Genomic DNA, 10,065 nt, shown 5'->3' with positions numbered 1-10,065 from the left:
CAAGATATAATCTTTAAATCAAATCTTGTATATCAAAAGTTTTCTATGTGTATATACATACTTAATAGGATTTTGCCTAGTAATAAATAACACATCTTATTTAATTTCTCATTAATTGTCATACTAACACATCTTATTTAATTTCTCATTAATTGTCATACTAATTCATATTATTTAATTTCTCTTTAATTGTCATACTAACACATCTAATATTTAACAAAACATCAATAATCTAATATAGAGATAGAGAAATTTGGCATAGAGGATGTGGACTCATTATCATTACCATTCTTTCTTAACCCACTTTTATGGGAACTTACAAGTAGTATCAAAACTTGGTCAAAAAGTAAAGATTGACCATTAAGATGTTTGTATGTGAAAAAGTTGGTTGGGAAAAATGATGGAAATGATTGGTGTCCCTTGCCACTCTAACCTGTTCAGTACTTAATTGTTTTCACATTTTCTTCTTCCCATTGGATTTAGGTAAAGGTCACATATTATTGGTAGCTCAATCTTATGGGTACAGATTCACATTGCAATATGGAGGGACAAACATTATCTACCTAACCATGTGAAGAGGTTTTCTTAACCAAGGAGTTGGTCACATACTTTTGACTAAAATAATTTAATTATATTGATTGGGGAAATGTAAAAAAGAGAATTATCAAATAAGAGTTTAGTTGAAAAAGTAAAATATAGTTTTGTACTGATTTGCTGAAACATCAGAAAATTTTGGAAAATATAGTTTTTTGGTACATCAAGACTCTAATGTTTGAAACATTGCCACAAGCATCTGACATATCCCCACCTTATATTACTACTACTCATTTGTTATTTACTATGATATATTTTTAATTGTATTACACAAGTAAAGAAATACTTTTTTTCATTTTTTAAAATAGTATAACACTGCAATTTTATTCTTTTAATCTTTCTTATAAATTTCATAAATTGATTTTTTATCATTGATCAATAATAAGCAAATAAGATTAAAAAACAATAAATGCAAGATAAAAACCATGAAATATAAAAAGAATAAAATAAAAAATTTAGAATGTCAATTATTAACTTAGGATTTGGTGGTATATTTAATAAAAAAAAAAGTAAATTACGTTGACACCTCATGAATTTTAGTGAAATTAGATAAATCACCCCTCACTTTTCTACACCTACACAAACCTCCATTAGTTTTTATTAGTTTTTATACTTTTATTACACTGACCACCCTGCATAAGAAATAAGTGTAATCTTTTAAACAAAAAATGCGATAAATGCAATTAAGTTAAACAAAACATGATATATTGTGTAGACAAATCCAAATAATATAAATCAATGTATTTTTATTATTTTTTGTTATAAAATGCATCAACAATTCTAAAGAAATATTGTTTAAATGCTTTTATAATATAGTGTAACGAACCAAAACTAATAAAGAAATATTGACTTATATATTATTTAGACTTTTCTCTACAATATATCATGTTTTATTTAACTTAATTGCATTTATCACACTTTTTATTTAAAAAAATACATTTTTTCTTATGCATGGGTGATCAGTATAATGAAAGTATAAAAATTAAGGAAGGGTTGTGTAAGTGTAAAAAAATGAATGGTAGTTTGTGTAATTTCACTAAAGCTCAAGGGGTGTCAGTATAATTTACTCTTAAGAAAAACAACTTATCAAAACTCCATACCAGTGTTGTTAACCGTACCAGTTATCAAACCGGTTTAGTGGTATAGTGGTATAACGGTTCAACCGGTAGTTCAGTAATTAAACCACATGTCGGTTAAACCAGACATACATACTTATATTTATATATATATAAACCTATAACAAAAAAATTCCAAATAGGTAGATACTCAAATTTATAATCTATATTTATAACCTACTCAAAATTTACATAAACAAACAACTTTAAGTTTTTAACAAATTCAAAGTCTAAATTACAAAACATATATTAATCTAAAAGTATCACTTAACAACTGCAAAATATAAATAAATGACACAAGTTTACAATTCACTCTACAAAACAAATAAATTTGGAGTTTTAATATTTAACACCAATGAGTCAAAGTTGTCTCATATTGATATTATATTTTTCCACCAAATCCTATTTTCAGACACTACTCCAAGATTACACAAATGTCACTGAGATGAAAACATGTGCCTTGAAGTGTTGGAAAGATTGGTCTCATTGTAATGAGTTTTTAAGTTTTTTTTTCAAAAAAAAATATATGTGTATAAACTGGCCGGTTTTGACTAGTTTTTGACTAGTTTTTGACCAGTTTTGATACTTGACCGGTTCAACACCTGTACCATATCGGTTAGGGTCCGGTTCACCGATTTTCCAGTTGAACCGGTCGGTACGAAATGGTTTTTACAACATTACTTCATACAAATGCTTTATATTGATAAGTTATTATACTAATAGATTAACGATTGGTACACAAATTCATTAATTAAATATAATTTTAGATTAAAATTTAATATAGCTACATTAATTAAATACACTCTCCTTGTATTTTTAAAAAGTGCTAACAAAATCCAAATCTTAATTATTCTTTATATTCAATTAATTATAATTGATTCAATAAACCTTAGTCACATCAATGTTTTTTTTTTCTTTTTCATTTTGTGCAATGGATAAACAAATCTGTCGTTATAGATAAGCATGGAATAGTAGCTGACAAATAGATCAGTTAGCGTACTGGTGTTGGCATGGTCCACTCACCAAGTTGCTGAATGCAATAATTAATTGGATTTAATATATATATAGTGTAAATTACATTATCGGTAAATTACTATCCAGTGTTGTTAAAACCGTACCGGTTATCAAACCGGTCAGGGTACTGGTATAGTGGTACAGTGGTTCAACCAGTGGTTCAGTAATTAAACCGCATGCCGATTAAACCGGACATACTTACTTATATTTATATATATATAAACCTATAACAAAAAAAATTCAAATAGGTAGATACTCAAATTTATAATTCATATTTTACTCAAAATTCATATAAATAAATAACTTTAAGTCTTTAACAAATTCAAAGTCTAAATTAAAAAACATATATCATCCAAAAGTACAACTTAACAACCACAAAATATAAATAAATGACATAACTTCACAACACACTCTATAAAACAAATAAATTTAGAGTTTTAACATTTAGCATCAATGAGTCAAAATTGTCTTATATGAATATTACACTTTTCTACCAAATCCTATCTTCAGACAGTACTCCAAGATTACACAAATGTCACTGAGATTACACACGAATGTTAGGAACCAAAATGTGTAATTTAAGTATGTCTTGGAAGCATGTGTCTTGAAGTGTTGAAGAAGAGTTAAAAAGATGGGTCATCCTTGTAATGAGTTTTTAAGTTTTTAAAAAAAAAAATATAAATGTGTATAAACTGGCCGGTTTAGTAAAATACCGACCGGTTCACCGGTTTTGACCGGTTTTTGACCGGTTTTGACCGGTTTGATACTTGGCCGGTTCAACACCTGTACCGTACCGGTTAGGGGACCGGTTCACCGGTTTTCCGGTTGAACCGGCCGGTACGGTACGGTTTTAATAACTATGTTACTATCATTCATATATTAACTAGTATTGATTTTTAAATAAAAATATTATATATCAATGATGAATGATGTAAAAACTTTACAATATCGGTGTATAAATTTTAAACTCTAATTAATAATACAACTCCATTGCATATGGGAACAAACAAGATATTATGTTCCAAATCATGTATTACATCAATAAAAATATAACATATTAATTAAAAATAAAATATTTTATTATTTTTATTGTTTTTATTTTAATATCATTATTGTGAAAAATGATTTAATTTGGGACGTGGTTTTAAATCCTTCCTAATTGTCCAACACTTCACTTGGTTTTAGTCTTTTGTTGTTGGATACAAAGTACTTGGTTTTTAATCAGTGGCCCAGGGGTACACACCTGGAGTTCATTATCCAATTTAAGTAATTAATTATTTTTGTTTTTAATCATTTCTTCTTGCGCTACATTAAATTTCAACTAATCAAATCTACTATCTATATAAGAATGCATTAGGTTAACATAATTATAATATTGGATATTTTCTTTTTTTTGCCATTTGGATTTTTAGAGGACAAAATTGTAAAACCAAATTTTTCCAGTTAAAAAAAATTCAAAAACCAAAAGTCTGCCACGTTACGAGAAATCATTTCAAAAGTCCTTTTGCATATCTAATCATCTTTTTTGTCTACCACACTTTTCTACCTTTCCACCTTTTCACATTTCCATCTTTCAAGGTTATAATAATAAATAGGATTTTAAAAAAAATTATTCCAAATAATAATACTACTTTTCTTGAAGTTTGTCACCTTACCTTCTCTCTCAAGGCTTATACATCTTTTTTGTCTACCACACATTTCCACATTTCTTCCTTTCAATTATTATAATAAATAATAATGACACATTAAAGCAAATTTGAAATTTGTGTGTTCCAAGGTTTTAATTATAATAACTAATAATAACACACATTCCAATCTACCGTGTTACCTTCTTTTTTTCCAATCTGCTACAAGGTCATTCATTTTTTATGTTTCTCTCTCCCAAATTACTACTTTCAAGGCTATTCGTTTCTTCTTCTTCCTCTCTGAACTGCATGTGTCTTAACTACTATACACATCTTCACTACTCTACTTAAGGTAAATGAGATTCATACCTACATTTCTTATTTCGAACATTTTACCTTTGAAACATTAAGTTTGTGTTTGCAAAGGGTTTACCTTTCATGAACATGCATTCCAGATCCAAAGTTCTTGAAGAACAACAAGATCTCTTCTTGAAGTCAAGTTACTCACCAAGAGATCACTTTCCTTGATTAAAACTGATTTTGATTTTTCTTGAGTACTTAATACTCGAATATAACAATGTAAACTCAACTCTAAAACTATAAGTCGAATACTCACAAGAACCTATTCTGTATGAGAAAATTATGCAAAGGTTTTCACAATATAGATTTCACAATTTTCAGAAAACAGACTTTTCTTACTTTCACTTTAAAATCTTATTAAGAAAACAAGAATGAATGACATGTGTGAAAAGCCCTAGAGATGCATGCTACAACTTCAAGTTCAAAGCCCTATTTGACATGTTCTTATTCCCTAAACTTTTTATAATGCAACCTATATGACAACGTATGCTCAAAGATCTTTTGAATATGCAAGATATGAAAAATATGAACCTTATGTAATTTTGTGCATTGTTATGTTTGTTTATTTGTTTCTTTCTTTTTTGTGATCTTGAATATTTGTTTCATGAGGAATATTTGTTTCTTCCTTTTGTAGCATTGATGATACTTTCACATTGTTGGCCTTAAAAATGTTAACTTTAATACTATTTGGTGTTTAATATATATTTGTTATATTTCTAATATTTGTCTTTTATATGTTTTTGGGCTTCGATGTGTATTGTTGATTTATTTTTCCTAAGGTCAATATATATATATTTATTATATTTGTTATATATATTTGTTTATTTCTAGTGTTTTTGGGCTTCATTATTTATTTGTTATATTTCTGATATTTGTTATATAATTGCTATATATATTTGTTTATTTATATTTTACCTTTGATGAACATGCATATGTTCCAGATCTAAAGTTCTTCCTTTCTTTTTTTTGGATCTTCATCTTACGTTTTCAGATCCGTTTTACATTCAAATTTTTTTGTTAAAAATGTTAACTTTAACCTTTTGAACATGCGTTTGTTTTGTGCATTGTTATGTTTGTTTATTTGTTTCTTGCTTTTTTGTGATCTTGAATATTTGTTTCATGAAAGTATATTTGTTTCTTGTTTTTGTAGCATTGATGATGCTTTCACGTTGTTGCCCTTAAAAATGTTAACTTTAGTACTTTTTGGTGTTTAATATATAGTTGTTATATTTCTAGTATTTGTCTTTTATATGTTTTTTGGCTTTAATTTATATTGTTGATTTGTTTTTCCTAAGGTCAATATATATTTATGATATTTGTTATATATATGTTATATATTTTCTATATATATTTGTTTATTTCTAGTGTTTGTCGGTGTCATTATTTATTTGTTATATTTCTGATATTTGTCTTTCATATTTTTTTGGGTTTTAGTATATATTATTTATGTTTTTTTAAAGGTCGTTGTTTGATGACTTTTTGTAGTTGTTCCTCATATTTGTTTCTTTGAAGATGAGATATTGAATATATCTTTATTACATGCATTGGTCTTTGAAGGTCATTTTAAGATGACCTTTGTCATCTTCTTTCTTTTCTAGCAGTGTTGATACTTACACGTCGTTAGCCTTAAAAAATTTAACTTTACGGCTTCTTGGTTTTGAGTATATATTTGTTGAATATAAATTTTAGTTGTTCCTCATATTTATTTATTTGAAGATGAGATATTGAGTATATATTTGTTACATGCATTGGTCTTTGAAGGTCATTTTAAGATGACTTTTGTCATCTTCTTTCTTTTCCAATAGTGATGATACTTACACATCCTTAGCCTTAAAAAATTTAACTTTAAGGCTTCTTGGTTTTGAATATATATTTTTTGAATATAAATTTTAGTTGTCCCTCATATTTAATTCTTTGAAGATGAGATATTGAATATATATTTCTGCATTGAACCTTTCGAAGGTCATTGGTCATATTTATTTTTTTGAAGATGAAATATTGAATATATATTTACATGGATTTATAACTAACCTCTATGAAACTGTTTCTGAAATTATAAATTGCATTTGTAATGACTTATTATCAATTGTCACTTTTACTGCATTATATTTTAAAAACAAAACTGTTCATTTCTCTACTGTGACTACCTTATATCTATCAATTATGTTGTAGTTAATTGACGAAGTTCATTCTCATCATGTCCATTGTTGGTTGGTTATCATTATTTTGTATATTCCAAGTTAATTGTGTTTCTTTTATTTAAAGAGGCTTACTAACAATATATTTCTAAGTTAATTAACTACCATTTTTTTTAAGATGCAATATCTATGCCTAATAATCAGTGTATAAAGTATTAGGTAATATAATTGAATACAGTAATTGAGTACTGTCTTCAATTATTGCTTCTTGATTATCCAGATTGTAAATAGTTTATTCTTCTTAGCTACTGTTATTACTATCTTCTCTGTTTTAATATACATTTTCTAAAGCATTAGTTAAAAATCAATTAAACCTTTTTTACTATTCTTTTCAAAATTGAGCTTCTCTAATTTTCAGTTTATAAATAGTTGAGTCTTATGCTGAGAGTCATATCTTGAATAACAAATAAGTTCATGCATAATATGTGGTAGTGTACTTATTAGCTCACCTATGCCGAAAATGACCTTAATATGTGGTAGTATACTTTCATGAATTGAGAGTCATGCTTTCAATATGTTTTACTTAACTGTTGTTATTAGTTTTTGTGTGGCTTAATGTTTTTGTTTGTGGTGGCTTAATGTTTTCATACATTAGTATTTGACGTGTTAATGTCAATATCATGCCCGTTCGAGCTGGTAAGGGATTCGAATGACTCAAAACACATGTGGAAGATAGCTGTTAGAATTACAGAAATTTGGTATGTTCAGCTTCCACCTAAACTCGGACATCTAGAAATGATATTGATGGACTGCAAGGTAATATTACATAGGAAAAACATTTATTTCTTACAATTTCAATTACTAACCATCTTTGTTTTTAGGGAGGCAAGATCCAAGTTTCTGTGAAAAAGGAAGAATTCAATCAATGGAAGGATCATTTGGTTGAAAACCATACCTACGTCATGCATAATTTCAATGTGTTCCACAATGATCTACAATTTAAGGCATGTAATCATGCCTACAGATTGCAATTAACAACTGGTACAACTCTAAGAGAAAAAGAGTTTGCCGATATTCCTCGATTTCAATATGTTTTTAAAAAGTTTGTTGAAATACTTGCTAGGGACTTTCACGCTGATTTGTTAGTAGGTAATATTTTTAGTAAAATATATATTCTCATATTCATCTAATTTGTAGTTTATTTATATTGTATTAATACTATGTTTTTAATAATTTGTAGACATTATTGGTGTTGTTGATAAAATGGTTTTCTCTCAGATACAAACTTCTTTAAAGAATGTTATTTTCAATCTCAGAGATTCTAGGTAATAACTTGAATTTGTTCTTCACTATCATTAATTGAATGACTTTATCTCACAAGTTTTTTACTCTTTGTTGTAATCAACGGTGATGTTATGACATGTACTCTTTGAGAATCTCATGCCCTGAAGTTTTTTAACTGTTACAACAACTTCACAATTGGTGAGCCCATGATTGTTTTACTGACACATGCCAGAGTTAAGGAATGACAAGGTATTTTTTATCATTCTACAATTATACATATCCTGATTATTGTATTATCGATTTGAATTTGAAGTTGATTTTTTGTAGGCAAGTATCCACCGGCTGTTAGCAATTCATGGTGTGGATCGAAAATATTAATTGACGATGAAATTCCCAATTACCAAAAATACAAGGATATGTAAATTCTATACAAGTCTGATTTTTTCAACTGTTTTTATTCCATTTTTGTTATTTTATTAATTTTTTTACTCTTGGTCAAATTCATATTTATTTTCTCTTACTTTTTTGTAGTTTTGCAACTTTAACTTTGTCATGTGATTCATTAAGCCAAGGGAACAACCAACTGTCTCAATACTCTAATTTATCTGATGATGACCGATTCATGTACAAGGCTGAGGTGAAGAGTCTTTCTGAAATCGCAGCCTTAACATCAGCTGAGGTATATTTTTGTTTTGTTTATAATTTTTATATTAGTTATGTCATTACCCCCTTTGTTAATGTCAGGAAATAACTTGTGTTACTATTGGAACAACTGCAATGTTTATTACAGGAAAACAAGGGTGGTATTATGATGGTTGTTCAAAGTGCACTAAGAAAATTGATGTTAAGGACGTTCTTTTCACGTGCAAGTGTGGACCATATAACTTGATGCCTACCCCAAGGTAATACAGTTTCATTATATATTAATATAAAAAATTTAGACTTTTTTATTACCTTGCTTATTTTTAATATGGAGTATTTGTTAAGGTACAAGTTGGACATTAAAGTTATTCATGAGAATGGAAGTGGAAGGTTTGTGTTTTGGAATCGTCAATGTGCTGATATCATTGGAGTATCTACTTTTGAGCTTAGAAATTGGATGGTCGTTGTACGTATTTTTCCATTTTTTACATTATATAAATTGATATCATATCAGTACATCATTTTTTATTAAAAGAGATTATATTTTTTTCCAGTTTTTCTAATTAGGAAGGTGAGGTTGATCCAAAGGCATTCCTCTCATGCTTGACATGTTGCTTGCAAGGACAATGACGTTTAGAGTCAAAGTCCAACCATCTTACCACCAATCCTCTATGATAAGGCTATCTGAAAGTCCGGTCTTGATCAAGGCCATTGCTGATCAGTTTGGAACATTGTACAGACATATTGTGAGTTAATTATATTTGTGTTTTATACAATTTTAATATATTTATATTTTAATCTAATGTAAATTAATTTTTTTCCTATTTTTAACAAGGGTTCAACCTCTGAGGACCTTAATGGAAAGTCTCATCTCAATGACATGTCTCAATATGAATCTGTGAGTTGCATCTATAATTGATTATAATGTTTAAGATGCCAAGGTAACTCCTATTATACCTGTGATTTATTGACATGTTTTTCAACTTACATGGTTAGTCTGTATCTATCACTGCTGATCATGATCCAGACAACCTTCAATTACTAACTCCAGCTAAGAGAATATCGATTGACTTAGATTTGGAACTACCACAAAGCCCCATCTTTAAATCTACCCAGTTGTCATCTTAGAAGGTGTCAAAACATATCAAGACTGAGTGACTAATAGAAGCATGATAAATTATGTATAACCTTGGGAGAACTATATTTTGATACATCATAGTTTGATGTATATTTTGTGACCTCATCCTTAACTACCCACAGACTGAGATTGACTAATTTTGAAACAATGCTTTC

The sequence above is a fragment of the Lupinus angustifolius genome, chromosome LG03, assembly GCF_001865875.1.
Source record: "Lupinus angustifolius cultivar Tanjil chromosome LG03, LupAngTanjil_v1.0, whole genome shotgun sequence".
Classification (NCBI taxonomy): domain Eukaryota; kingdom Viridiplantae; phylum Streptophyta; class Magnoliopsida; order Fabales; family Fabaceae; genus Lupinus; species Lupinus angustifolius.
This window is presented reverse-complemented; position numbering follows the sequence as displayed.